The sequence below is a fragment of the Pongo abelii genome, chromosome 2, assembly GCF_028885655.2.
Source record: "Pongo abelii isolate AG06213 chromosome 2, NHGRI_mPonAbe1-v2.0_pri, whole genome shotgun sequence".
Classification (NCBI taxonomy): domain Eukaryota; kingdom Metazoa; phylum Chordata; class Mammalia; order Primates; family Hominidae; genus Pongo; species Pongo abelii.
In genome coordinates, this window is record NC_085928.1 from 130,129,551 (window position 1) to 130,137,370 (window position 7,820).

The 7,820-nt window shown below is 36.4% G+C and overlaps 1 pseudogene; it reads right to left on the bottom strand.

Moving 5' to 3' along the window:
- Window positions 1-439: 439 nt before the first annotated feature.
- On the bottom strand, window positions 440-4,907 carry LOC100442494 (eukaryotic translation initiation factor 3 subunit K-like; annotated as a pseudogene).
- Between the last annotated feature and the right edge of the window lie 2,913 nt (window positions 4,908-7,820).

The window sequence follows — 7,820 nt, forward strand, 5'->3', positions numbered from 1 at the left end:
CTATATGTGGGAAAATTATACAAATCTACCAATACTAATGGCGTGTGTCACTTTTAGAATTAAGGTTTGACTGCTATCTTGATGTAAGTCCAAGCTCATAACCTCTACTGTCAAGAGTCTTCCACCAAGTTAGTTGAGCCCCTCATCCACAAAGTTTTCCCTACCTATATCACTGGAGAATAAATAAGATGCTATTATATTGACTGCCTTTTTTTGAAATGGAATGTAATAGAGTTTGATTGTTTACATTCAGGTTACTTTTCATAAAAGTTTCACTGTCTCTTTTTGGTAAGAGTCCATGCCACTTGGGTTACGAAATGGACAGAAAAGGTCTCTGAGTCTCTAGTAAGTCTCCTTATTTCCTTAAGCGAATACTCTCAAGGACCTTTTTTAGTGAAAACAAGTAAGTTGATGATTAATTTTTATAAGAACTAAAGCATCAAACCTCAGAGCCTCTCTTTTCATCACAAGTTGCATTTTCACTGCAGAGTTTGATTTGTATAAGAATAGTTTCCAGATAGAGCTGAAATCAAAAAATAAAATAAAATCTGTGAAAGAAAAATCCAACCTTGCAAGCTACTCTTTATCATTAGGACAAAGGCTTCTGTCTGGGATTTTGCTCTATGATGCTTCATCATTTTTCCTCTAAGGAGGGAAATAAGAATTCATTCCGGAGTGCACAGTATTCTGAGCAACTCCTCCCACTGACTATGTGAGTAACAGGGGAGAGAAAGAATTTAGGGTTATTTCCTATGTTACTAAAAATTTGAGGGTTTTTTTTTCATGTATTCAATTATTCTATTAAACACTGAAAACTGGGAAGGAAATGTTTAGAGCAAGGTGTCTTTGTGAAGAGTGCAGCATTTGTTGACATTTTCAAGAAGCATGATGCCCTCAGTGTGAGGAACCACGCCCACAACACAGCCTTTCAAATGTAGCCCTCTCTGTACAAGCAGCCTGACTATTTTTTAATCAATTTTCTTATTCCTGAAAAACACTCATGTGTTTTAGAAAATTATTTTCCACAATTGGATTTTAAATGTGTCTTCAAGAATACTGGTTTCAAGAAGCCACTGTTGAGGATTTCTCAGCACAAAAAAATCAGCAAGAATAATTTTTTATCCACCCTAACAAATGTTTAAATAAGCATATAGGCTGGGTGCAGTGGCTCATGCCTGCAATCCAGCATTTCAGGAGGCTGAGGGGGGTGGATTGCCTGAGGTCAGGAGTTCGAAACCGGCCTGGCCCACATGACAAAAACCTGTCTCTACTAAAAATACAAATAAATAAATAAATAAATAAGCTGGGCAAGCCCAGCTACTCAGGAGGCTGAGGCAGGAGAATCACTTGTACATGGGAGGCAGAGGTTGCAGTGAGCCAAGATCATGCCAATACACTCCAACCTGGGCGACAGGGACAGACTATCTCAAAATAATAAAAATAAATAAATAAATAAGTATTTAAGTTCAAGGGCATAGGCTCCTGTTGCTAAGAATTCATTCACAAGTTAGAATGTATTCCCATCTGTTTTCTTCACTCCCTAGGTCATTGTGAGGCACCGAGGAGAAGAAGTTGAGTCTGTTAAGGACCTTAATGATTTCTGGTGGGTAGCAATTTTTAACATTATCATGTGTTTTTCAGTTATAGGAGTGTATAGCAAGGAAATTAAGCCAGAAATAGTGACTTCCACTCTAGAAGTTTGCTAGTGTAAAAGTGGGAGATAAATGAAGAACTCAAGGAAGTAAACATAGTCATAAAAACATATTATTTAAATTTCTTGGAGAAGCAAAATTTGGGCTTGATTCAGGTTTAGAGCAGGGTTCTTCTACCATGGAACTACTGACATTTGATCTGGATAATTCTTTGTTAGGAGGATCTTCCCCATGCAGATGTTGAACAGCATCCCTGGTCCCCAACTAACAGAGGACAGTAGCACCTCCCCATACCAGCTGTGACAACCAAAAGTATCTGTAGACATTGCCAAATATTGTCTAAGAGGTAAAGTCACCTCCAATTGAGAACTACTGGCTTACAGAAAGAAATATTTCCTTAAAGAAATAAGTGAGTTCAAGAAATTGACCTTGGAAGAAAGGTCAATGATGGGGCAGGATTGCAAACAAGCAGATGGGATTAAAGGCACCTATGTGGGAACTTATTTTGGAGGGGAAAAAGGGGCAATTATAGAAAGGAAAGGACGGAAGCAGAGGTGAAGAGATTTTGAGAAAGACAAGAGGCAGGTTGACAAATTGCCTTATTTTAGAAAATTACAGAGGAGACCCAGGTGGAAATTAGGAGTTGAAATTGGAAAATGTCAATAGCCCATGCTATAAGAGGGAAGTGAACAAAGTGTCAAATGAATCGTGGCTTTATGAGAACACTGAGGCTCTATGTACAGAAGAATTCAATCAGAAAGTTCATATGGCTTTCTTCTGGAATACTCAGCCAATCGAAATTATTATGTGACTTCCTCCAGGAGAATTCAGTCTCCAGAAGTGACAGCTGAAGGAACAGATTTTGGTGTTCACCAAAAGTTGGGAATCAGCAAAGCCCACAAGCTAGAAAGTCAAAGGAGAAATTATTTCTGTGATGCTATCAAGAACATTAATTATAATGATTTACAAAAAAAGTAGCAAGGCTCTGGTAGATGCTAGAGGATTTGGAAATAAGAGAGGGAAGGGATTTTTGGTTTGTTTGTTTTCCTAAGTCAACAAATCTTTATTAAAACCTGCAGTTACTAGGAGGAGGCCATGATGCTGGATGCACTTTCTTTTGTTTTTTTTGTTTGTTTGTTTGTTTTTTGAGAAGGAGTCTCACTGTGTCACCAGGCTGGAGTGCACTGGCCTGATCTCTGCTCACTGCAACCTCCACCTTCTGGGTTCAAGTGAGTCTCCTGCCTCAGCCCCCCGAGTAGCTGGAATTACAGGCACGTGCCACCACACCCAGTTAACTTTTGTATTTTTCAGTGGATACAGGGTTTCACCATGTTGGCCAGGATGGTCTCGATCTTTTGACCTCGTGATCCACCCGCCTCAGCCTCCCAAAGTGCTGGGATTACAGGTGTGAGCCACCGCGCCCAGCCAGGATGCACTTTCAAAGTCGATCTTCTCCACAATCTTCTTGGGCTTCACGCTTTCTTCTTGGCTACAGATGAAGATCTGCCCTGACTCATTGGTGCTTCAGCCATATTTTCTCATCCATATCTTCAGCTGGCTGGCTGTCAAATCCCCGAGCATCTCAGCCAGCAGCCAGCAGTAAATGTGCTGGCTGAGTGATATCCATGACATGGCAGACAAATTTTCTAACAGCCTTCAAAGCCAGTTATACCTTCCAGAAGGGTCATGTTTTCATCCAGGGCTTGCCAGAAGGCCTGGAAGTGTCAAATCTCCAGCAGATCCCCCAGGTACAAAATCTGTTGGATCGGCTGCTTTTCTTGATGTGCTTGGATGACCATGTCCTTGCACAGGGTGAAGTTGGTGTGGCATGGGTTAGTGAAGGCCTTCAGTGGAATCTTGGTGGTGACTGCGGTCTAAAGAAGGCTGGGTTGAACTAGTACAGCTTCAGGACAGTCAAGTTGGCTTCTAGATCATAGGCATTCTCCTTGGCCTGTATCTCCACATAGCTCCCCAGGGAGGCCAGGTTCTCAGAATTATACCTGTGGATATTGTTGAGCAACTTGCCCACACTCACTCTTATCTGCTAAAACATCACTATGACTATGGTCACCTTCCACAACCAGGGCTGGAACAGGGAAGTTTTTTAATGAGAGAGAACAGATTTTGTAAGAGTGACAATAGGAAAGATGAATGGAAGTAGTGGTTCAAGAGCAGAGTTTCAAACCCAGACGTCTTCACTTACCAGGTGCAATAAAGAGCCTAGAGAGGTTGTTGGAAAGTAAGGAAGGTGACAAAATTATAGATTTAACATATTGAAAAAGTCATAAACATGTATACTAAAATAACCAAAGAAAATGTTAAGAAAAGATGTATAGAAAAATACAGATGATATTAATAAAAATAAGGCCCTTAAACTCAAAAAAAACTTTTAAACTTTTACAGTGTTAACTATGTTGACTTTTAAAAGAAAGAACTTTATAATCCATCATCTGTATCCAAAAATACTAAATCAGAATGTTCTATAAAGTGCCCACAAAATAAACTACTCAAACTTTAAATATGCTTAACAATTTTTCTTCAAATTTGGCTTCCTTTTCATTTCTCATTAGGAGCCGAAATCCTGCCAATGTTGAAATGTATAGTTTTACCTATTTTTAGTTAAATTAAAGTTTAAATACATTTTCATGATTTTTTTCTTTATGTTCCCATGTAAAAAGATCTTGGGTAACCTATTCAAGGTTCTCCCAAACAGGTTAGAATTTTCTTCAAACAAGAAAAAGTTAACCTCACTGCCATTCTTTGGTTAATGGAAGAATTAATTTTTTACATATTTCTGATTCTTTTTATCATCAAGATGGTACAGTGTGGGGAAAATAGCATTTAAATTACTTGTATAAACTCATTTCTTTACGTTTAGGTTAAATTACTTTGTCTTTTAACTACTTCTCATGCAGCATTTTAAGGCAAATTTAGGTAAGACATAGCTATATAATAGAGGAAAGGGCAGACCTCTAAACCTAGGCAGGTAGGAAGGAGCTGGTATGTTATTTCTGTTTTAACCATGTCTGTAAATGACCACTAAATCAGGATTTCTCACCCTGATAAATAATTTCCAGTTTTTACTTTCTATAGTTTATGCTACAAAAGCAAAATCTATCGAATATGCTTTTTTAAGCTACATATTCTCCTCTCCTTATTCTGATTCTTTGTTTTACCTTTCTATCAATGTGACACCTTAAGACTCACCACGTTAATGTTAATCCAGTCTTTTGGAGTACTTTCCATTTTCTCCATTTTTATGAATACCAATCAATCACTAATGAGTTAGAAGTCATTGTGAATTAATTCTAACTATTGATATAGCCAAAGTATAGAAATAAAAGCAAATCATCTAAACTGACTTACAATGTTTACTAAAGCTAAACAAATGCTTATAATACAGAAATTTCACTTAAAGGTATATATTCATGATAAATGAGTATCTATGTCCACAAAAATCCATGTTCAAAACTGTCCATATCAGCATTATTCAGCATGTCTAAAAACTGGGAAGAATCTAAATGTTCCTTAACAGGAAAAAAGATAATGGAATATTATGCTGAAATAAAAAGAACTAATTATAAACAAATTTAATAATGTGACTGGATACAAGGTAAATGCTTTTAAAAATCAATAGTAGTTTCAAATAATAGCAATGAACAATCCAAAAATGAAATTAAGAAAACAATCCCATTTGAAATAACAGCAAAAGGAGTAAAACAAAATACCAAGGTATACATTTAACAAAAGAAATGCAAGGCATATATAGTGAAAACTATTAAACATTATTAAAGGAAATGAAATATGACCCAAATAAGTGGAAAGACAGCCCATATTCACAGATCAGAAGACTTAACATTGTTAAGAAGTAAATACTCCCAAAATTGATCTGCAGATTCAATGCAAACCTTATTAAAGTTCTAGCTGCCCGTTTTTGAAAACATTGACAGTTTGATGTTATCATTCATATGGAAATAAGGGACCCAGAATAGCTAAAACTATCTCAAAAAAGAACAAAGTTGAAGAACGTGCATTTCCTGATTTCAAATCCTACTACAAAGCTATAGTAATCAAGACAATGTTGTACTGGCATAAAAAAAAGATATAAAAATCAATGGAGTAGAATTGAGAAGTCAGAGATAAACCTTCATATTTTATGGTCAATTGATTTTCAATAAGGGTGCCATGATAATTCAATGGGAAAAAATTATCTTTCCAGTAATTGTTGTCTGTAAATTTTGTTATCTACATGCAAAAGAAAATTTGGACCTCTACTTCACGCCTTACACTAAAGCTAACTCAAAACAGATCATATACATAAATCTAATACCTAAAACTATAAGACTCCTAGAAGAAAATATCAGCGTAAATCTTTGTGATCTCGGCAAAGATTTAAATGAACATTTCTTCAAAGAAGCTATACAAATAGGCAATAATAAACACATGGAAGAATGCTCAACATCATTAGTCATTAGGGAACTATAAATCAAAATCCAATGAGCTATCACTTCATACCCACTAGCATGGCTATAGCCAAATAAGATGGACAATAGCTAGTATTGGTGAGGATTTGGAGAAGTTGAAGCCCTTGTAAATTGCTACTGTGAATGTACAATGGTGAAATCACTGTAGAAAACTGTTTGGCAGTTCCTAAAAATGTTAAACATAGATAATGACCCATCAGTTGCACTCCTAGGTATACAGCCTACAAAATTAGAATATATTTCCACACAAAAGCTTCTGCAAGAACGTTCATAGCAACACAATTTATAATAGCCAAAAAATAGAAATGACTCAAATGTCCATCAACTGATGAATGCATAAATAAAACATGATATATTCAGAAAATGGAATATTATTCAGGAATAAAAAAGAATGAAATACTGATGCATGCTACAAAAAGGATAAACCTTCAAAGCATTATGCTAAGTGAAAGAAGCCAGTCACAAAAGACCACATATTATGATTCAATTTATGTGAAATATCCAGAACAGGCAAGTCCATATAGATGCAGAAAGTAGGTTAGTGGTTACCTGGAGCTAGGGCAGATTTGAGGGTCAGGGGGCATATAGGCAGGAATGGGGAGCCACTGCTAATTTGATAATTTGAGATTTATTTGGGGGTTTAAAAAACTTTAAAAATTATATTTTGATGATAATTATACAACTGAATATACTAGAAATTGCTGAACTGTGTACTTTAAATGTGTGAATTTTATGGTATCTGAAATAGGTGTTAATAAAGCTGCTTTAAAAAAAAAAGAACCAGCTACTGAAACATACAGCATCATGATGATATGATAGCTGCCTTAAAGCTGTCTTGGAAGAAAATGCATATGAAAGTATTTGATAAGTTGCAAATGTTAGTATATTTATTATAACTACATGGAGAATGCAAAATTCACGTATTTTTCAAGTGACTATATTTGGGATTTTCTATTTTTTTTTTTTTTTAAGATAGGGTCTCACTCTGCCATCCAGGCTGGAGTGCAGTGGTGCATTCATGGTTCACAGCAGCCTTGAATCCTCTCATCTCAGCCTGGCAAGTAGCTAGGACCACAGGCATGTGCCACCATGCCTGGCTAAATTTTTTAATTTTTATTTTGTAGAGATGAGGACTCCCTATTTTGCCCAGGCTAGTCTTGAACTCCTGGGCTCAAGCAATCTGCCTACCTCGGCCTCCCAAAATGCTGGGATTACAAGAGTGAGCCACTGTGCCTGGCTTCAAATTTTCCTAATTTAGATATCTAGCGTAATAACTCTTACAAAATTATGCTTTGTGCTAATGTAGTTGGACTACAGGAAGGATGTAGAAGAAATAGTCAAGTGGAACTGGTGGTTGTGTTTTTTGTAACAATATTTTTTGCTACATTTCTCAACAAATATCTCCTTATGAAGATCCACAGGAGAACTTTCTGTATTTTTATATCACTAAATCTCTGGCGATTTTTTTTAATTCATGGAAACTGATTATGTTCTCATTTTTAAGATGTCTGTGAAAAACACAGAAAAATGTGTCATCTTGGCAAGGAATAGGGCTTCAGGACATGCATGTTGTACACTGTGGTCACTCAGCTTTATTCTATTTTCCTACTCATATTCTCACTCTGAATCAGTTCTCAGACTGACTTTGACTTGTTTTGACACATTATATATCTTGAAAATCTGT